This window comes from Oncorhynchus masou, chromosome 25, assembly GCF_036934945.1.
Source record: "Oncorhynchus masou masou isolate Uvic2021 chromosome 25, UVic_Omas_1.1, whole genome shotgun sequence".
NCBI classification, from domain to species: Eukaryota; Metazoa; Chordata; class Actinopteri; order Salmoniformes; family Salmonidae; genus Oncorhynchus; species Oncorhynchus masou.
This window is the reverse complement of record NC_088236.1, coordinates 4862924-4887408: the sequence shown is the minus strand read 5'-3', so window position 1 is coordinate 4887408 and position 24485 is coordinate 4862924.

The window sequence follows — 24485 nt, the reverse complement described above, 5'->3', positions numbered from 1 at the left end:
TCACTCCAGTGTTAATCTGCTAAATTATAATTACTTTGCTACTACGGCCTATTTATTGCCTTTCCTCTTCACGCCATTTGCACACACTGTATACAGACTTTCTTTTTTCTATTGTGTTATTGACTGTACGCTTGTTTATTCCATGTGTAACTCTGTGTTGTTGTTTGTGTCGCACTGCTTTGCTTTATCTTGGCCAGGTCGCAGTTGTAAATGAGAACTTGTTCTCAACTAGCCTACCTGGTTAAATAAAGGTGTTCTCAACTGGCCTACCTGGTTAAATAAAAGTGTTCTCAACTGGCCTACCTGGTTAAATAAAGGTGTTCTCAAATGGCCTACCTGGTTAAATAAAGGTGTTCTCAACTGGCCTACCTGGTTAAATAAAGGTGTTCTCAACTGGCCTACCTGGTTAAACAAAGGTGTTCTCAACTGGCCTACCTGGTTAAATAAAGGTGTTCTCAACTGGCCTACCTGGTTAAATAAAGGTGTTCTCAACTGGCCTACCTGGTTAAATAAAGGTGTTCTCAACTGGCCTACCTGGTTAAATAAAGGTGTTCTCAACTGGCCTACCTGGTTAAATAAAGGTGTTCTCAACTGGCCTAACTGGTTAAATAAAGGTCAAATAAAAACGTCAAAAAATACAAATTCATGGCTAGTTTATGGGACACGTCATCTAAAGGTCCCATCTAAACTTGATTCCATCCTAACCCTAACTTCAATACAACCACAAGCTGAACAAAAAATGAAAATCCATCGACGTACAGCCCTTCTCTTGGTTGTCATGGTGAACTTGTCTTGCGGTCGTCGGGTGTTGAGTGGGCGTGTGTCTGGGTGGTGTGGCACTCCCCAATTCTATTTTGTTTGAGATCTGAATGACAGTTGAATAGATTGATGATTGAACCCGGGGTCACAGCAAATAAAAAGATATAGGTTCTAATTAACCAGTAGAATTATAAAAGAAACAGGGGAGCCATGTTGGTCACTGTTCCGTTCCCTCTCTCTGCCAGTCTGTCTGTCACTCTGTGTGACAGGAGAAGTCCCTGCCTCAGACCTGGAACAGACACCAACATTCATCATGTCCCCTCCTCTTGTTCTCCACCATTAGTCCCCTCCTCTTGTTCTCCATCATCAGTCCCCTCCTCTTGTTCTCCACCAACAGTCCCCTCCTCTTGTTCTCCACCGTCAGTCCCCTCCTCTTGTTCTCCACCAACAGTCCCCTCCTCTTGTTCTCCACCAACAGTCCCCTCCTCTTGGTCTCTACAACAGTCCCCTCCTCTTGGTCTCTACAACAGTCCCCTCCTCTTGTTCTCCACCATCAGTCCCCTCCTCTTGGTCTCTACAACAGTCCCCTCCTCTTGGTCTCTACAACAGTCCCCTCCTCTTGTTCTCCACCATCAGTCCCCTCCTCTTGTTCTTCACCATCAGTCCCCTCCTCTTGTTCTCCACCAACAGTCCCCTCCTCTTGTTCTTCACCAACAGTCCCCTCCTCCTGTTCTCCACCAACAGTCCTCTCTTGTTCACCACCAACAGTCCCCTCCTCTTGTTCTCCACCAACAGTCCCTCCTCTTTGTCAACAACAGTCCCCTCCTCTTGTTCTCCACCAACAGTCCCCTCCTCTTGTTCTCCACCATGTCCCCTTCTCTTGTTCTCTACCAACAGTCCCCTCCTCTTGTTCTCCACCATGTCCCCTTCTCTTGTTCTCCACCAACAGTCCCCCCCTCTTGGTCTCCACCATCAGTCCCCTCCTCTTGTTCTCCAACAGTTCCCTCCTCTTGTTCTACACTGTCAGTCCCCTCCTCTTGTTCACCACCAACAGTCCCCTCCTCTTGTTCACCACCAACAGTCCCTCCTCTTGGTCTCTACCCACAGTCTCCTCCTCTTGTTCTCCACCAACAGTCCCCTCCTCTTGTTCTCCACCATGTCCCCTTCTCTTGTTCTCCACCAACAGTCCCCTCCTCTTGTTCTCCACCATGTCCCCTTCTCTTGTTCTCCAACATCAGTCACCTCCTCCACACTACAGACTCCGGCCCCCCCACTACCGAACAATGCAACCAATTTGCTGAGTTCTTCAAGTCTAAAATCAACACCATCCTCCAAAACATTGTATCCTCCAATCTCAACCCCACTTTGGCTCCTTCCCCCAGTTGTCATCACTATTGAAAATGGCTGCTATCAGCCCCTTGCGCAAGAAACCATCCCTTGACCAAGATCTGCTCTCAAAACTACAGGCCTATTTCCAACCTCCCATTTGTTTTTATCTTGAAGTCCTAGAGAAGATAGTGACAACTCAGATTCAGTCACACCTCAGTGCTAACCATCTTTATGAGGCTCTCCCATCTTGCTGCAGACCCATGCACAGTACTGAGACAGCCCTGCTGAAGTTTGTTAATGACCTGCTCATGGCTGCAGATACACGATCCCCCACCATCTTGATTCTTCTGGACCTCTGTGCTGCTTTCAACACAGCAGATTGCACAATTTTACTGCAGCGCCTCAGAGAGCACACTGCCCTCTGTGGGACCGCCCTAAACTGGTTTGTCTCCTACGGCTCTAACCGCAAGCAGTACGTCATCCTCGTGAGTCAAGATCAGAGGAGTCCACCATAACCGGTCGGTGTTAGGACCTACCCTGTTCCCGCTCTACATGTTTATAGTGTGCAAATTCCACTGCTTACGCAGACGACACACAGGTGTACATGAATAAAACAAAGCCTGACAAAACATCAGCTCTGGCAACCTTGTCAACTGTCTGGAAGAGGTCAAATCTTGGATGCAGAATAACTTCCTTCAACTGAACAGCAGCAAGAGAGAGGCAATGCTGATAAACTAGCCAGCCGCCAGCAGATCAACTCCTGCATCTTCCACCCTGTCATAGATGGACAAATCATCCCTCTCAACATGTCATCCCCACGTCTTGCAGCTTCCACCATGTCATAGATGGACACATCATCCCTCTGCAGCTTCCACCCTGTCATAGATGGAAACACACCAACCCCCTCTCCTCAGTCATTGCTAAATTGGGTGCGAATTTTGACCATGCTCTCTCCTTCAATGGCCACGTTAGTCACCTCTGTAAAACGTTGTTCTTTCACCTGATTCTCCAGCATAAGATCCTCTGTCAAGATCTGACACTGAAAAGCTAATCCATGCCTACATTTTCTCTAAGATTGATTATGGTACTTGGGGGTATGCCTGCAATTTCAATTCATAAACTACATCTCATCCAAAACAGTGCCGCTAGGATTCTGACAAACAAAGTAGAACATCTGCCCACATCACCCCATCCTTGAAGATCTCTACTAGATACCTGTTCCTCAAAGAATGAATAATACAATTCTCCTCCTGGTCTACAAAGCCCTAAATGGCAATGGATCCACCTACGTGTCAGACCGACTCTCCCCCTATGAAACTCCATGCACTAAGAGTCAAACAACTCCAAACTTCTCCAAGCCCCCAGGACCAGGCTCCTCCAAGCCCCCAGGAACAGGCTCCTCCAAGCCCCCAGGACCAGGCTCCTCCAAGCCCCCAGGACCAGGCTCCTCCATGACCCCAGGACCAGGCTCCTCCATGACCCAGGACCAGGCTCCTCCATGACCCGAGGACCAGGCTGCTCCATGCCCCCAGGACCAGGCTCCTCCATGACCCCAGGACCAGGCTCCTCCATTTACCCAGGACCAGGCTCCTCCATGACCCCAGGACCAGGCTCCTCCATGACCAGGCTCCTCCATGACCAGGCTCCTCCATGACCCCAGGACCAGGCTCCTCCATGACCCCAGGACCAGGCTCCTCCATGACCCCAGGACCAGGCTCCTCCATGACCCGATGACCAGACTCCTCCATGACCCCAGGACCAGGCTCCTCCATGACCCCATGACCAGACTCCTCCATGACCCCATGACCAGACTCCTCCATGACCCCAGGACCAGGCTCCTCCATGACCCCAGGACCAGGCTCCTCCATGACCCCAGGACCAGGCTCCTCCATGACCCCAGGACCAGGCTCCTCCATGACCCCAGGACCAGGCTCCTCCATGACCCGATGACCAGACTCCTCCATGACCCCAGGACCAGGCTCCTCCATGACCCCATGACCAGACTCCTCCATGACCCCATGACCAGACTCCTCCATGACCCCAGGACCAGGCTCCTCCATGACCCCAGGACCAGGCTCCTCCATGACCCCAGGACCAGGCTCCTCCATGACCCCAGGACCAGGCTCCTCCATGACCCCAGGACCAGGCTCCTCCATGACCCCAGGACCAGGCTCCTCCATGACCCCAGGACCAGGCTCCTCCATGACCCGAGGACCAGGCTCCTCCATGACCAGACTCCTCCATGACCCCAGGACCAGGCTCCTCCATGACCAGACTCCTCCATGACCCCAGGACCAGGCTCCTCCATGACCAGACTCCTCCATGACCCCAGGACCAGGCTCCTCCATGACCCCAGGACCAGGCTCCTCCATGACCCCAGGACCAGACTCCTCCATGACCCCAGGACCAGGCTCCTCCATGACCCCAGGACCAGGCTCCTCCATGACCCGAGGACCAGGCTCCTCCATGACCCCAGGACCAGGCTCCTCCATGCCCCCAGGACCAGGCTCCTCCATGACCAGACTCCTCCATGACCCCAGGACCAGCCTCCTCCATGACCCCAGGACCAGGCTCCTCCATGACCCAAGGACCAGGCTCCTCCATGCCCCCAGGACCAGGCTCCTCCAAGCCCCCAGGACCAGGCTCCTCCATGACCCCAGGACCAGGCTCCTCCATGACCCCAGGACCAGGCTCCTCCATGACCCCAGGACCAGGCTCCTCCATGACCCCAGGACCAGGCTCCTCCATGACCCCAGGACCAGGCTCCTCCATGACCCAGGACCAGGCTCCTCCATGACCCCAGGACCAGGATCTGCAGAATGGGGGACCGTGCCTTTCCCTCCAATGCACCACGCCTATGGAACTCCCTTCTGAACAACCTCTGGGCTGTTCAGACTGTTGGGGCTTTTAAAGCAGGCTCATCTCTATTAAGTTGGTCTACCATTATGATCTTCCTCCTAGACTTAGTTGCTTTCATGATATGTTTAAATACATTTCTTTAGATTATTCTTGTATAATGAAAAGCACTTTACAAATTTAATAAATTATTATTATAATTTGTATTCTTAATAGGGTATTTGGCCACCACCATCCAGAACAGCTTCAAGGCACCTTTGCATAGATTCTACAAGTGTCTGTAACTCTATTGGAGGTCATGGCATATGGTTGACATCGTTCTCATGCTCATCAAACCATTCCGTGACCACTCATGCCCTGTGGATTGGGACATTGTCATCCTATGGGGGCATAACCATGGTAGCCAAAATATTGGCCTACCCAGCATTTTTATACATGCTCCTAAGCATGATGGGATGGTAATTTCTTAATTAACTCAGGAACCCCACCTGCATGGAAGCACCTGCTTTCAATATATTTTGTATTGTTTAGTAAAGTATTTCTATATAGCGAACAAAAATATATAAACAACAAGTAAAGTGTTCGTCTCATATTTCATGAACTGAAATCAAATATCCTAGAAATATTCCAACATGTTTACATCCCTGTTAGTGAGCATTTTTCCTTTGCCAAGATAATCCATCCACCTGACAGGTGCGGCATATCAAGAAGCGGATTAAACAGTATGATCATTACACAGGTGCACCTTGTGCTGGAGACAATAAAAAGCCACTGTAAATGTGCAGTTTTGTCACACAACACAATCCCACAGATGTCTCAAGTTTTGAGGGAGTGTGCTATTGGCCAGAGAATTTAATGTTCTCTTCCCAAAGCCATTATGTCCTTCCCCCTAGACTTTGATGCTTTCATGATATGGTCGTTCTAGAGAATTTGGCAGTACCTTCAATCTGCCTCACTACCGCAGGCCAAGTGTATGGCGTTGTATGGGCGAGTGGTTTGCCAGATGCTAACATTGTGAACAGAATGCCTCCTGTTGGCGGTGGGGTTATTGGCAGGCACAATTGCATGTTATCGATGGCAATTTGAATGCACAGAGATAACGTGATGAGATCCTGAGGCCCATTGTCGTACCGTTCATCTGCCGCCATCACCTCATGTTTCAGCATAATAATGCACGGACACAAGTCTCAAGGATCTGGACACAATTCCTGAAAACTGAAGATGTCCCAGTTCTTCCATGGCCTGCAAACTCACCAGATATGTCAGCCATTGAGCATGTTTGAGATGCTCTGGATTGAAGTGTACGAGAGCGTGTTCAAGTTCCTGCCAAACTCCATCAACTTTGCACAGCCATTGAAGAAGAGTTGGACAACATTCTACAGGCCACAATCAACTGCCTTATTAACTCAATGCAAAGGAGATGTCGTCGTGCTTCATGATGCAAAGGGTGGTCATACCAGATACTGACTGGTTTTCTCATCCAGACCCCTACCTTTTTTTAAGGATTTTGTAATCAACATATGCATATCTGTATTCCCAGTCATGTGAAATCCATAGATTAGGGCCTAATTTATTTATTTCAATTGACTGATTACAGGGTATCTGAGGAGTAAATAGAAATGTATTTTGACTTGTTGAAACAAAGTTAAGGCGTGGATTTTCAGATTACTTTCTCTTCATGGTAGAATGAGTGGATTACTCAAATCCATGGCATCCACTAAACACACTTTTTGGGATATAAAGAAGGATGTTTGTAACGGCTTTCGTCTGGTGAAGGAGAAGCGGACCAAAATGAAGCGTGGTGGTTATTCATGTTCTTTAATAAAAAGGAACTAGACATGAAATAACTAACAAAATAATGAATGAACAAAAACCTAAACAGTCCTATCTGGTGTAGACACAGAGAAAGGAACAATCACCCACAAACACACAGTGAAACCCAGGCTACCTAAATATGGTTCCCAATCAGAGACAATGACTAACACATGCCTCTGATTGAGAACCATATCAGGCCAGACATAGAAATAGACAAACAAGACATCCAACATAGAATGCCCACTCAGATCACACCCTGACCAACCAAAACATAGAAACATACAAAGCAAACTATGGTCAGGGTGTGACAATGTTGTCTAACAAAACGACACTACATGTTATAGCTGGGACCCTTTGGATGACAAATCAGAGGAAGATTTTCAAAAAGTAAGTGAATATTTAATCTCTATTTGTAAATTCATGAAACCTGTGCAGGTGGAAAAATATTTTGATGTGGGACACCGTCCTCAAACAAAGAATCACATGGCATGTGTTCACTGTAATGGCTACTGTAAATCAGACAGTGCAGTCAGATTAACAAGAATTTAAGCTTTCAACCGATATAAGACACTTGTATGTACCTAAATGTTTAATATCTATAATGTTGTCAATTATTAATTTGAATTGTGCCCCCTCCAGTTTCACCAGAAGTTGTCCCGCTAGCAGGATGCCTAGCCCTATATTGACTGGCTCTCATCAAGCTGCCCACTCAGGAAAAAACTTCAAACTGTAACCAGTGCCTGCAATCTGGATCAGGTTGTAAATCAGCCTACCAGGGTAGTTAAAAACAGCACAGGAATTAAATCATCAACATGTATTGATCACATTTTTACAAGCGTTGCAGATATTTCCTTTAAAGCAGTATACAAATCCATAGGATGTAGTGATCACAATATAGTAGCCATATCTAGGAAAACCAAAGTTCCAAAAGCTGGGCCTAATATAGTATATAATGACCATGGTCATACAAGAAGTTTTGTAGTGATTCATATGTTGATGATGTAAAGACTATTTGTCGGCCTGTGGTGTGTAATGAGGAGCAACCAGACACTTGACACATTTATGAAACTACGTATTTCAGTTACTAATAAGCACGCACCCATTAAGAAAATTACTGTAAAAAATTATAAATCCCCGTGGGTTGATGAGTAATTGAATAATTGTATGGCTGAGAGTGATAAGGCAAAAGGTCTGGCAGTTAAGTCTGGCAGCCAAACTGACTGGCAAACGTACTGCAAATGAAGAAATCATGTGACTAAACTAAAAAAATAAACTACACTATGAAACAAAAATGAATTATATAAAGAATAATAGTAAAATGTTTTGGGGCTCCTTCAATTACATTTTGGGAAAGAAAGCCAACTTGGCTCCTTCATTCATTGAGTCAGATGGCTCATTCATCACAAAGCCCACTGATATTGCCAACTACTTTAAGGACTTTCTCATTGGCAAGATAAGCAAACGTAGGGATGACATGCCAGCAACAAACGCTGACACTACACATCCAAGTATATCGGACCAAATTATGAAAGACAAGAATTTTAAATTCCATAAAGTCAGTGTGGATCAGGGGATTTTTTTTGTCTATCAACAACGACAAGCCACCCGGTTCTGACAATCTAGATTACTGAGGATAATAGCAGACAATATTGCCACTCACATTGTCCACATCTTCAATTTAAGCGTACTAGAGAGCGTGTGCCCTCAGGCCTGGAGGGAAGCTAAGGTTATTCCGCTACCTCAGAATAGTAAAGCCCCCTTTACTGGCTCAAATACCCGACCAATCAGCCTGTTACCAACCCTTAATAAACTTCTGGAAAAAATTGTGTTTGACCAGATGCAATGCTATTTTACAGTAAACAAATTGACAACATAATTTCAGCATGCTTATAGGGAAGGACACTCAACAAGCAGAGCACTTACACAAATTACAGATGATTGGCTGAGATAAATTGATGATACAATGATTGTGGGGGCTGTTTTATTAGACTTCAGTGCAGTTTTTGACATTATTAATCATAGTCTGCTGCTGGAAAACGTATGTGTTTTTGCTTGACCATGATCCCAGGACCAGGCTCCTCTGCTATAATGTGGATAAAGAGTTACTTGTTTTAACAGAACACAGAATGTGTTCTTTAATGGAAGCCTCTCAAATATAATCCAGTTAGAATCAGGAATTCCCCAGGGCAGCTATTTAGGCCCCTTGCTTTGTTCAATTTTTACCAATGACATGCAACTGACATTGAGTGAGGCCAGTGTGTCTGTGTATGTGGATTACTATACACTATATATATATATATATATATATATATATATATATATGACACTATACACGTCAGCTACTACAGTGACTGAAATGACTGCAACACTCAACAAAGAGCTGCAGTTAGTTTCAAAGTGGGTGGCAAGAAAATAGTTAGCCCTAAATATTTATAAAACTCAAATAATTGTATTTGGAACAAAACACTCACTAAACCCTAAACCTCAACTAAATATTAAATATTGTCATAAATTGTGTGGAAATTGAGAAAGTTGAGGTGACTAAACTGCTTGAAGTAACACTGGAATGTAAACTATCATGGTCATAACATATTGATACAACAGTGGCTAAGATGATGAGAAGTCTGTCCATAATAAAGCGCTACTCTGCCTTCTTAACAACACTATCAACAAGGCAGGTCCTACAGGCCCTAGTTTCTACCTTCTTAACAGCACTATCAACAAGGCAGGTCCTACAGGCCCTAGTTTCTACCTTCTTAACAACACTATTACCAAGGCAGGTCCTACAGGCCCTAGTTTTGTCGCACCTTGACAACTGTTCAGTCATGTGGTCAGGTGCCACAAAAAAAAGGACTTTTGCAATTGGCTCAGAACAGGGCAGCACGGCTGGCCCTTGCATGTACACAGAGAGCTAATATTAATACTATACATGTCAACCTCTCCTGGCTGAAAGTGGAGGAGAGATTGACTTCATCACTGCTTTTATTTATGAGAGTTATTGATATGTTGAATGTACCGAGCAGTCTGTCTAAACTACAGGCACACAGCTCGGACACCCCATACATACCCCACAAGACATGCCACAACAGGTCTGTCTAAACTACAGGCACACAGCTCGGACACCCCATACATACCCCACAAGACATGCCACAAGAGGTCTGTCTAAACTACAGGCACACAGCTCGGACACCCCATACATACCCCACAAGACATGCCCACAAGACATGCCACAAGAGGTCTGTCTAAACTACTGGCACACAGCTCGGACACCCATGTATACCCCACAAGACATGCCACCAGAGGTCTCTTCACAGTCCCCAAGTCCAGAACAGACTATTCCACAATACTACATAGAGCCATGACTACATGGAAATCTATTCCACAGTACTACATAGAGCCATGACTACATGGAACTCTATTCCACAGTACTACATAGAGCCATGACTACATGGAACTCTGTTCCACAGTACTACATAGAGCCATGACTACATGGAACTCTATTCCACAGTACCACATAGAGTCATTACTTACATGGAACTCTATTCCACAGTACTACATAGAGCCATGACTACATGGAACTCTATTCCACAGTACTACATAGAGCCATGACTACATGGAACTCTGTTCCACAGTACTACATAGAGCCATGACTACATGGAACTCTATTCCACAGTACCACATAGAGACATTACTACATGGAACTCTATTCCACAGTACTACATAGAGCCATGACTACATGGAACTCTATTCCACAGTACTACATAGAGCCACGACTACATGGAACTCTATTCCACAGTACTACATAGAACCATGACTACATGGAACTCTATTCCACAGTACTACATAGAGCCATGACTACATGGAACTCTATTCCACTGTACTACATAGAGCCATGACTACATGGAACTCTATTCCACAGTACTACATAGAGCCATGACTACATGGAACTCTATTCCACAGTACTACATAGAGCCATGACTACATGGAACTCTATTCCACATCAAGTAACTGATTCAGCAGTAGGATCAGATTTAAAAAGCAGGTAAAAATACACCTTATGGAACAGTGGGTTACTGTGAAGCACACACACACACACACACACACACACACACACACACACACACACACACACACACACACACACACACATAGATTTAGTACTGTAGATATGTGGTAATGATGGAGTAGGGGCTTGAGGGCAGAGAGTGTGTTGTGAAATCTGTGAATGTATTGTAATGTTTTAAAATGGTATAAACTGCCATAATTTCGCTGGACTCCAGGAAGAGTTCTTCTGCTTTGGCAGCAGCTAATGGGGATCCATAATACATACAAATACAAATACAATGTTGTTGTGTTTATCTTTTTGTTCAATATAATATTCAGTATATCTTTCACATCTCTCTATCTTTTCCTTAATCTCTCTCTCTCTCGCTCTCTCTCCCCCCCCCCCCTCTCTCTCTCTCCCCCTCTCTCTCTCTCTCTCTCTCCCTCCCTCTTTACTCCTTCCTCTCTCTCTCTCTCTCTCCCCCTCTCTCTCTCTCTCTCTCCCTCCCTCTTTACTCCTTCCTCTCTCTCTCTCTCTCTCTCCCCCTCTCTCTCTCTCTCTCCCTCCCTCTTTACTCCTTCCTCTCACTCTCTCTCTCTCTCTCTCCCCCCCTCTCTCTCTCTCTCTCTCTCTCCCCCCCTCTCTCTCTCACTCTCTCTCTCTCTCTCTCTCTCTCTCTCTCTCTCTCTGTCTCTGTCTCTGTCTCTGTCTCACTCTCTCTCTCTCTCTCTCTCTCTCTCCCTCTCTCTCTCTTCCACTCTCTCCATCCCTGTGTCTAAAATGCCTTGGACAGTGTCAATAGGATGATGTTGTCTCTCCCTTAACCCTCTCTCCCCCTCTCCCCCTCCCCCCCTCTCTCTCTCTCTCTCAATAGGATGATGCTGTCTCTCCCTTAACCCTCTCTAGCCCTCTCCGTTTCTCTGTCACTCTCCCTCCCATCCTTTCCAGCTCTGTGAAATGCTCTGTATTCCTCCTCTGTATTTTCCTCTCTCTTCTTGCTTGATAACCTTTCCTCTCTCCTTCCATATCCCTACATCACTAGAGAAGACAGAAAAGGAGAGAAAGAGAGAAAGAGGACAGCAGGGTCAGCAACACCCCCTCCTCCTCTCTTCCCTCTCTCTCCTTCTCTCTCCCTCCCTATGCTTATCTCCCTCTCTCCCTCTGTCATTCTCTTCTCTCTCTCCCTCACTCTCCTCCTGCCATGTGCAATCAGATTGTTAGCATGTCAACTCAATCTGTTAGGATCCCTGGAGTTGTGCTTTCTCAAGCGCCCCCCGCCCTCCCCCTCCCCCTCTCTCTTTCTTTCTCCCTCTCTCTCTCTCTCTCTCTCTCTCTCTCTCTCTCTCTCTCTCTCTCTCTCTCTCTCTCTCTCTCTCTCTCTTTCTTTCTTGCTCCCTCTCTCTCAAGTGGCGCTCCGTCAAGCGTGAGGACTGGAGGAGCTTCATGGCCAGCCGACCTGCCGGATGTCCCTCAACAACCAGTTAGCAAGTCACTCAGCCCAGCCTGGTCGGGAGACAGGACGCTGGGGCTTCTATGTCACCAACCCACCCTTCCTCTCTCTCTCTCTCTCCAAATCTCTCTCGTTCTCTTCACCTCTGTATATGTATGTCTGTATTTCTTTCTCTCTCTCCCGGTAATTTTGTCTTTCTTGCTCTTTTTTTACACTGAGACATGTTAGTCCAGCTCCTCAGTGTCACGTTCTGACCTTAGTTATTTTGTTATGTCTTGGTTTTAGGTTGGTCAGGGAGTTGGGGTGGGTTGTCTATGTTCGTTTTTCTATGTTGTGTTTTGCGTTTGGCCTGGTATGGTTCCCAATCAGAGGCAGGTGTCGCTAGTTGTCTCTGATTGAGAATCATACTTAGGCAGCCTTTTCCCACCTGTGTTTTGTGGGTGATTGTTTTCTGTTTATGTGTATGTCACCAGACAGGACTGTTTCGTTTCGTGTAATTCTCTTTGTTATTTTTGTTTTGGTGTTCTGAGTGTAATAAAGATCATCATGAACACGTACCACGCTGCAAATTGGTCCTCCGATCCTTCATACTCCTCAGACGAGGACGACGAACGTTACACTCAGTGACACGTCCTCTCTGTTCTGTTTTACACTGAGTCATGTCATGTAATGTCAGTCCAGGCCCTCAGTGACACGTCCTCTCTGTTCTGTTTTACACTGAGTCATGTCATGTAATGTCAGTCCAGGCCCTCAGTGACACGTCCTCTCTGTTCTGTTTTACACTGAGTCATGTCAGTCCAGCCCCTCAGTGACACGTCCTCTCTGTTCTGTTTTACACTGAGTCATGTCAGTCCAGCCCCTCAGTGACACGTCCTCTCTGTTCTGTTTTACACTGAGTCATGTCAGTCCAGCCCCTCAGTGACACGTCCTCTCTGTTCTGTTTTACACTGAGTCATGTCAGTCCAGCCCCTCAGTGACACGTCCTCTCTGTTCTGTTTTACACTGAGTCATGTCAGTCCAGCCCCTCAGTGACACGTCCTCTCTGTTCTGTTTTACACTGAGTCATGTCAGTCCAGCCCCTCAGTGACACGTCCTCTCTGTTCTGTTTTACACTGAGTCATGTCAGTCCAGCCCCTCAGTGACACGTCCTCTCTGTTCTGTTTTACACTGAGTCATGTCAGTCCAGCCCCTCAGTGACACGTCCTCTCTGTTCTGTTTTACACTGAGTCATGTCAGTCCAGCCCCTCAGTGACACGTCCTCTCTGTTCTGTTTTACACTGAGTCATGTCAGTCCAGCCCCTCAGTGACACGTCCTCTCTGTTCTGTTTTACACTGAGTCATGTCAGTCCAGCCCCTCAGTGACACGTCCTCTCTGTTCTGTTTTACACTGAGTCATGTCAGTCCAGCCCCTCAGTGACACGTCCTCTCTGTTCTGTTTTACACTGAGTCATGTCAGTCCAGCCCCTCAGTGACACGTCCTCTCTGTTCTGTTTTACACTGAGTCATGTCAGTCCAGCCCCTCAGTGACACGTCCTCTCTGTTCTGTTTTACACTGAGTCATGTCATTCCAGCCCCTCAGTGACACGTCCTCTCTGTTCTGTTTTACACTGAGTCATGTCATGTAATGTCAGTCCAGCCACTCAGCGACACGTCCTCTCTGTTCTGTTTTACACTGAGTCATGTCAGTCCAGCCCCTCAGTGACACGTCCTCTCTGTTCTGTTTTACACTGAGTCATGTCAGTCCAGCCCCTCAGTGACACGTCCTCTCTGTTCTGTTTTACACTGAGTCATGTCATTCCAGCCCCTCAGTGACACGTCCTCTCTGTTCTGTTTTACACTGAGTCATGTCATGTAATGTCAGTCCAGCCCCTCAGTGACACGTCCTCTCTGTTCTGTTTTACACTGAGTCATGTCAGTCCAGCCCCTCAGTGACACGTCCTCTCTGTTCTGTTTTACACTGAGTCATGTCAGTCCAGCCCCTCAGTGACACGTCCTCTCTGTTCTGTTTTACACTGAGTCATGTCATATCAGCCCCTCAGTGATACGTCCTCTCTGACCCGCCAACACAAGGACCATCAAACGGACAGAGCTGAAGGGCAGGGAGGAGAGGAACCTTGTCACTGACCTGACCTCTGTGAACCCTAGGTGAGTAGAGCAATGAGGAAGGAGGGGAGGTGGTGGAGAAAACGGAGGAGGAAGAGGAGGAGGAGGATGGGGGGAGGAGGAGAAGGGGAGGAGGAGGTGGGGAGGAGAAGCAGGGTTAGGGGAGTAGGAGAAGGAGCAGGGGGGGAGGAAGAGGAGGAGGAGGAGGGTTAGGGGAGTAGGAGAAGTAGGAAAATGAGCAGTGGGAGGAGGAGGAAGAGGAGAAGGAGGGTTAGGGAAGTAGGAGAAGTAGTAGAAGGAGCAGTGGGAGGAGGAGGAAGAGGAGGAGGAAAAGGAGGAGGAAGAGGAGGAAGGGGAGGAGGAGGAGGAGAAGGACAGACAGATGGCGCAGCTCTGTGTCTTTGCAGTATGACAGCGTGGCCACTAGATGACACCCTGAGATAGCATGCATTGTATTGATTTATTAAAATGATGTGATGAACAGTGATATCATAATTAGGAGTTAGACACAAAATAACCCCTCCCTGGAGTTTAATTGCTACAGAGTGATTTGTGTTTGTGATATCAGCTAGTCTCAATTCCCCATGTAGACTAGACCATATAATATAGTACAGTATAGTATAAAATGGTATATTATGGTATAGTATAATGTAGTATTATATAGTATAATGTAGCATAATACAGTATAGTAAAGTATAATAGAGCAGAGTATAGTATAAAATGGTATATTATGATATAGTATAATGTAGTATGATATAGTATAATGTAGCATAATATAGTATAGTAGAGTATAATATAGTACAGTATAGTATAAAATGGTATATTATGGTATAGTATAATGCAGCATAATATAGTATAGAGTCTCTCTAGGACGTTGTCGAGTTCTGCCCTGTTTCTATGTCTTCCTCTAGTATGCAGGTAGTGGATTAGGGAGTATATGCTCACACACTCATTGTATTATTGGCTGAGCTTATGTGGAGTGTTCCAAACCATATCATTACCTTAAGGCTTGTGGCCTTGGAGTATATAGAGAGAGAGGATGCCGGGAAGTCTCTCTCTCTCTCTCTTTCTCTCTCTCTCTCTCCTCTCGCCTCTCTCTTCTCTCTCTTCTTTGTCTCTCTCTCTATTTCTCTTTCTCTCTATTTCTCTCTCTGTCTCTATTCCTATATCTCTTTTTATTTCCCTCTTGCCTCTCTCTCTCTCTCTTTTTCTCTCTATCTCTCTATTCTCTTCCATCACTCTCTCCTCTCATGTCTCTTATCTCTCTCCTCTATCTCTTCTCCCTCTCCTCTCTCTTTTCTCTCTCCCCTCACTCTTCTCTCTCCCCTCCCCCCATCTTCCTCTCTCTCTTCTCTCTCTCCTCCCTGCTCTTTTATCTCTCTCCTCTCCCTTTCCATTCCCAGTCCTTTGTATTTCACCCGTTACCATGGAAAATAATTGAATAGAATTTCAGCCTCATTGTTGCCCAGGTGGTAATGTTACAGTTCTACCTCCTTTTGGGTTTTACATACTATACCTTTACAACCTGGGTTGGACCTCACTGGTTTTAAATACTATACCTTTACAACCTGGGTTGGACCTCACTGGTTTACATACTATACCTTTACAACCTGGGTTGGACCTCACTGGTTTACATACTATACCTTTACAACCTGGGTTGGACCTCACTGGTTTTAAATACTATACCTTTACAACCTGGGTTGGACCTCACTGGTTTACATACTATACCTTTACAACCTGGGTTGGACCTCACTGGTTTACATACTATACCTTTACAACCTGGGTTGGACCTCACTGGTTTTAAATACTATACCTTTACAACCTGGGTTGGACCTCACTGGTTTTAAATGCTATACCTTTACAACCTGGGTTGGACCTCACTGATTTTAAATACTATACCTTTACAACCTGGGTTGGACCTCACTGGTTTTAAATACTATACCTTTACAACCTGGGTTGGACCTCACTGGTTTTAAATACTATACCTTTACAACCTGGGTTGGACCTCACTGGTTTTAAATACTATACCTTTACAACCTGGGTTGGACCTCACTGGTTTTAAATACTATACCTTTACAACCTGGGTTGGACCTCACTGGTTTTAAATGCTATACCTTTACAACCTGGGTTGGACCTCACCGGTTTTAAATACTATACCTTTACAACCTGGGTTGGACCTCACTGGTTTTAAATGCTATACCTTTACAACCTGGGTTGGACCTCACTGGGTTTACATACTATACCTTCACAACCTGGGTTGGACCTCACTGGTTTTAAATACTATATCTTTACAACCTGGGTTGGACCTCAGTGGTTTACATACTATACCTTTACAACCTGGGTTGGACATCACTGGTTTTAAATGCTATACCTTTACAACCTGGGTTGGACCTCACTGGTTTTAAATGCTACACCTTTACAACCTGGGTTGGACCTCACTGGTTTTAAATACTATACCTTTACAACCTTAGTTGGACCTCGCTGGTTTTAAATGCTTTACCTTTACAACCTGGGTTGGACATCACTGATTTTAAATACTATACCTTTACAACCTGGGTTGGACCTCACTGGTTTTAAATACTATACCTTTACATCCTGGGTGGACCTCACTGGTTTTAAATGCTATACCTTTACAACCTGGGTTGGACCTCACTGGTTTTAAATGCTATACCTTTACAACCTGGGTTGGACCTCACTGGTTTTAAATACTATACCTTTACAACCTGGGTTGGACCTCACTGGTTTTAAATACTATACCTTTACAACCTTAGTTGGACCTCACTGGTTTTAAATACTATACCTTTACAACCTGGGTTGGACCTCGCTGGTTTTAAATGCTTTACCTTTACAACCTGGGTTGGACCTCACTGATTTTAAATACTATACCTTTACAACCTGGGTTGGACCTCACTGGTTTTAAATACTATACCTTTACAACCTGGGTGGACCTCACTGGTTTTAAATGCTATACCTTTACAACCTGGGTTGGACCTCACTGGTTTTAAATACTATACCTTTACAACCTGGGTTGGACCTCACTGGGTTTACATACTATACCTTCACAACCTGGGTTGGACCTCACTGGTTTTAAATACTATATCTTTACAACCTGGGTTGGACCTAACTGGTTTACATACTATCCCTTTACAACCTGGGTTGGACCTCACTGGTTTTAAATGCTATACCTTTACAACCTGGGTTGGACCTCACTGGTTTTAAATACTATACCTTTACAACCTGGGTGGACCTCACTGGTTTTAAATGCTATACCTTTACAACCTGGGTTGGACCTCACTGGTTTTAAATACTATACCTTTACAACCTGGGTTGGACCTCACTGGGTTTACATACTATACCTTCACAACCTGGGTTGGACCTCACTGGTTTTAAATACTATATCTTTACAACCTGGGTTGGACCTAACTGGTTTACATACTATCCCTTTACAACCTGGGTTGGACCTCACTGGTTTTAAATGCTATACCTTTACAACCTGGGTTGGACCTCACTGGTTTTAAATGCTATACCTTTACAACCTGGGTTGGACCTCACTGGTTTTAAATACTATACCTTTACAACCTTAGTTGGACCTCACTGGTTTTAAATGCTTTACCTTTACAACCTGGGTTGGACCTCACTGATTTTAAATACTATACCTTTACATCCTGGGTTGGACCTCGCTGGTTTTAAATACTATACCTTTACAACCTGGGTGGACCTCACTGGTTTTAAATGCTATACCTTTACAACCTGGGTTGGACCTCACTGGTTTTAAATGCTATACCTTTACAACCTGGGTTGGACCTCACTGGTTTTAAATGCTATACCTTTACAACCTGGGTTGGACCTCACTGGTTTTAAATACTATACCTTTACAACCTTAGTTGGACCTCACTGGTTTTAAATACTATACCTTTACAACCTGGGTTGGACCTCACTGGTTTTAAATACTATACCTTTACAACCTGGGTTGGACCTCACTGGTTTTAAATACTATACCTTTACAACCTGGGTTGGACCTCACTGGTTTTCCATACTATACCTTTACAACCTGGGTTGGACCTCACTGGTTTTAAATACTATACCTTTACAACCTGGGTTGGACCTCACTGGGTTTACATACTATACCTTTACAACCTGGGTTGGACCTCACTGGTTTTAAATACTATACCTTTACAACCTGGGTTGGACCTCACTGGTTTTAAATACTATACCTTTACAACCTGGGTTGGACCTCACTGGTTTACATACTATACCTTTACAACCTGGGTTGGACCTCACTGGTTTTACATACTATACCTTTACAACCTGGGTTGGACCTCACTGGTTTTAAATACTATACCTGTACAACCTGGGTTGGACCTCACTGAAGGAATTGATGCTCGGTACCGGTACCCCCTGTATATAGCATCATTATTGTTATATTATTGTGTTACTTTCATATTTTTTTTACTTTAGTTTATTTGTTAAATATTTCCTTAACACTTCTTGAACTCCACTGTTGGCTAAGGTCTTGTAAGTAAGCATTTCACTGTAAGGTTTACAACTGTTGTATTCAGCGCATGTGACAAATAAAGTTGGATTTAATTTGAATATGGCAAAAATATGGGTCCGTTTTTTTTCTCTCACTTCGTCATTACAGGGTATTGTGTGTAGTAGACGTGTGAGAATTTGGTATTTATTTAATCCATTTCGAATTCAGGCTGTAACAAAACAAATGTTTTTCTGTATTTCTTGGGACAGTATAAAAGTCAATATGCAAAAGGGACATTTCTTCTGATGTGGAAGCATATCTGGTAATTAGGAATATGTGGTTGTGTTAAGAAAAATTAACACCCATTCACCTCATATACACCCATTCACTTGATATATTCACCTCATATATACACCCATTCACCTCATATATACACCCATTCACCTCATATACACACCCAATCACCTCATATATACACCCATTCACCTCATATATACACCCATTCACCTCATATATACACCCATTCACCTCATATACACCCATTCACCTCATATACACCCATTCACCTCATATACACCCATTCACCTCATATATACACCCATTCATCTCATATACACCCATTCATTTCATACACACCCATTCACCTCATATACACCCATTCACCTCATATATACAGCCATTCACCTCATATATACACCCATTCACCTCATATACACCCATTCACCTCATATACACCCATTCACCTCATACACACCCATTCACCTCATATACACCCATTCACCTCATATACACCCATTCACCTCATATATACACCCATTCACCTCATATATACACCCATTCATCTCATATATACACCCATTCACCTCATATACACCCATTCACCTCATATACACCCATTCACCTCATATACACCCATTCACCTCATATACACCCATTCACCTCATATATACACCCATTCACCTCATATACACCCATTCATTTCATACACACCCATTCACCTCATATACACCCATTCATCTCATATATACACCCATTCACCTCATATTCACCCATTCATCTCATATATACACCCATTCACCTCATATACACCCATTCACCTCATATATACACCCATTCACCTCATATATACACCCATTCACCTCATACACACCCATTCACCTCATATACACCCATTCATCTCATATATACACCCATTCACCTCATACACACCCATTCACCTCATACACACCCATTCACCTCATACACACCCATTCACCTCATACACACCCATTCATTTCATACACACCCATTCACCTCATATACACCCATTCATCTCATATATACACCCATTCACCTCATATACACCCATTCATCTCATATATACACCCATTCACCTCATACACACCCATTCATCTCATATACACCCATTCACCTCATACACACCCATTCACCTCATATACACCCATTCACCTCATATACACCCATTCATCTCATACACACCCATTCACCTCATACACACCCATTCATTTCATACACACCCATTCACCTCATACACACCCATTCACCTCATATACACCCATTCACCTCATATACACCCATTCACCTCATACACACCCATTCACCTCATATACACCCATTCACCTCATATACACCCATTCACCTCATATATACACCCATTCACCTCATATATACACCCATTCATCTCATATATACACCCATTCACCTCATATACACCCATTCACCTCATATACACCCATTCACCTCATATACACCCATTCACCTCATATACACCCATTCACCTCATATATACACCCATTCACCTCATATACACCCATTCATTTCATACACACCCATTCACCTCATATACACCCATTCATCTCATATATACACCCATTCACCTCATATTCACCCATTCATCTCATATATACACCCATTCACCTCATATACACCCATTCACCTCATATATACACCCATTCACCTCATATATACACCCATTCACCTCATACACACCCATTCACCTCATATACACCCATTCATCTCATATATACACCCATTCACCTCATACACACCCATTCACCTCATACACACCCATTCACCTCATACACACCCATTCACCTCATACACACCCATTCATTTCATACACACCCATTCACCTCATATACACCCATTCATCTCATATATACACCCATTCACCTCATATACACCCATTCATCTCATATATACACCCATTCACCTCATACACACCCATTCATCTCATATACACCCATTCACCTCATACACACCCATTCACCTCATATACACCCATTCACCTCATATACACCCATTCATCTCATACACACCCATTCACCTCATACACACCCATTCATCTCATATACACCCATTCACCTCATACACACCCATTCACCTCATATACACCCATTCACCTCATATACACCCATTCATCTCATATATACACCCATTCACCTCATATACACCCATTCATCTCATATATACACCCATTCACCTCATACACACCCATTCATCTCATATACACCCATTCACCTCATACACACCCATTCACCTCATATACACCCATTCACCTCATACACACCCATTCACCTCATACACACCCATTCATTTCATACACACCCATTCACCTCATATACACCCATTCATCTCATATATACACCCATTCACCTCATATACACCCATTCATCTCATATATACACCCATTCACCTCATACACACCCATTCATCTCATATACACCCATTCACCTCATACACACCCATTCACCTCATATACACCCATTCACCTCATACACACCCATTCACCTCATACACACCCATTCATTTCATACACACCCATTCACCTCATATACACCCATTCATCTCATATATACACCCATTCACCTCATATACACCCATTCATCTCATATATACACCCATTCACCTCATACACACCCATTCATTTCATACACACCCATTCACCTCATATACACCCATTCATCTCATATATACACCCATTCACCTCATATACACCCATTCATCTCATATATACACCCATTCACCTCATACACACCCATTCATCTCATATACACCCATTCACCTCATACACACCCATTCACCTCATATACACCCATTCACCTCATACACACCCATTCACCTCATATACACCCATTCACCTCATATACACCCATTCACCTCATACACACCCATTCACCTCATATACACCCATTCACCTCATATATACACCCATTCACCTCATATACACCCATTCACCTCATATACACCCATTCACCTCATATACACCCATTCACCTCATATACACCCATTCACCTCATATACACCCATTCACCTCATATACACCCATTCACCTCATACACACCCATTCACCTCATATATACACCCATTCACCTCATATATACACCCATTCACCTCATATACACACCCACTCACCTCATATATACACCCATTCACCTCATATATACACCCATTCACCTCATATACACCCATTCACCTCATATACACCCATTCACCTCATATACACCCATTCACCTCATATACACCCATTCACCTCATATACACCCATTCACCTCATATACACCCATTCACCTCATATACACCCATTCACCTCATATACACCCCTTCACCTCATATACACCCATTCACCTCATATATACACCCTATACACCCATTCATCTCATATATACACCCATTCATCTCATATACACACCCATTCACCTCATATATACACCCATTCACCCCCATTTTTATGTCTGACAAGATGAGAGAAAAAAAAAAGATTCTGTGAACAGATTGTTCACCACATTCCTTTGACAAATGCCAATGTCATTCACAAAGAAACAAACTGTTCAACCTCTCTCTAAGTGAGTCTGTGCAGTACAGTACATGCCAATCACCACCTACACTGTCTAGCCTAGAGAACTGCCTGTACAGTACTGTGACTTTTTCCCAACCGGATAATGGAGATTATTTTTGGCGAGTTCGGGAATTACAAAATATATAAATATATATATATATATATAAAATTGCCAAAATAGTTTTTTTTTCCACACAACCCTGGTTAAAACCACATCTGGTATAAAAGACACGTTTAAAATATGTCAAATGGCATCTGTGGTCATGTAATTGTGGCTCTACCACGCAATGGCGGCTCTACCACGTAATAGTGGCTCTACCACGTAATAGTGGCTCTACCACGTAATAGTGGCTCTACCACGTAATAGTGGCTCTACCACGTAATGGCGGCTCTACCACGTAATAGCGGCTCTACCACGTAATAGCGGCTCTACCACGTAATAGTGGCTCTACCACGCAATGGCGGCTCTACCACGTAATAGTGGCTCTACCACGTAATAGTGGCTCTACCACGTAATAGTGGCTCTACCACGTATCAGTGGCTCTACCACGTATCAGTGGCTCTACCACGTAATAGTGGCTCTACCACGCAATGGCGGCTCTACCACGTAATAGCGGCTCTACCACGTAATAGCGGCTCTACCACGTAATAGTGGCTCTACCACGTAATGGTGGCTCTACCACGTAATAGTGGCTCTACCACGTAATAGTGGCTCTACCACATAATAGCGGCTCTACCACGTAATAGTGGCTCTACCACGTAATAGTGGCTCTACCACGTAATAGTGGCTCTACCACGTAATGGTGGCTCTACCACGTAATAGTGGCTCTACCACGTAATAGTGGCTCTACCACGTAATAGTGGCTCTACCACGCAATGGCGGCTCTACCACGTAATAGTGGCTCTACCACGTACTAGTGGCTCTACCACGCAATGGCGGCTCTACCACGTAATAGTGGCTCTACCACGTACTAGTGGCTCTAACACGTAATAGTGGCTCTACCACGTAATGGTGGCTCTACCACGTAATGGTGGCTCTACCACGTACTAGTGGCTCTACCACGTAATAGTGGCTCAACCACGTAATAGTGGCTCAACCACGTAATAGTGGCTCTACCACGTAATAGTGGCTCTACCACGTAATGGTGGCTCTACCACGTAATAGTGGCTCAACCACGTAATAGTGGCTCTACCACGTAATAGTGGCTCTACCAAGTAATAGTGGCTCTACCACGTAATGGTGGCTCTACCACGTAATAGTGGCTCTACCACGTAATAGTGGCTCTACCACGTAATAGTGGCTCTACCACGTAATAGTGGCTCTACCACGTAATAGCGGCTCTAACACGTAATAGTGGCTCTACCACGTAATGGTGGCTCTACCACGTAATGGTGGCTCTACCACATAATGGTGGCTCTACCACGTAATAGTGGCTCTACCACGTAATAGTGGCTCAACCACGTAATATTGGCTCTACCACGTAATAGTGGCTCTACCACGTAATAGCGGCTCTACCACGTAATAGCGGCTCTACCACGTAATAGCGGCTCTACCACGTAATAGCGGCTCTACCACGTAATAGTGGCTCTACCACGTAATAGTGGCTCTACCACGTAATAGTGGCTCTACCACGTAATGGTGGCTCTACCACATAATGGTGGCTCTACCACGTAATAGTGGCTCTACCACGTAATAGTGGCTCTACCACGTAATAGTGGCTCTACCACGTAATAGCGGCTCTACCACGTAATAGCGGCTCTACCACGTAATAGCGGCTCTACCACGTAATAGCGGCTCTACCACGTAATAGCGGCT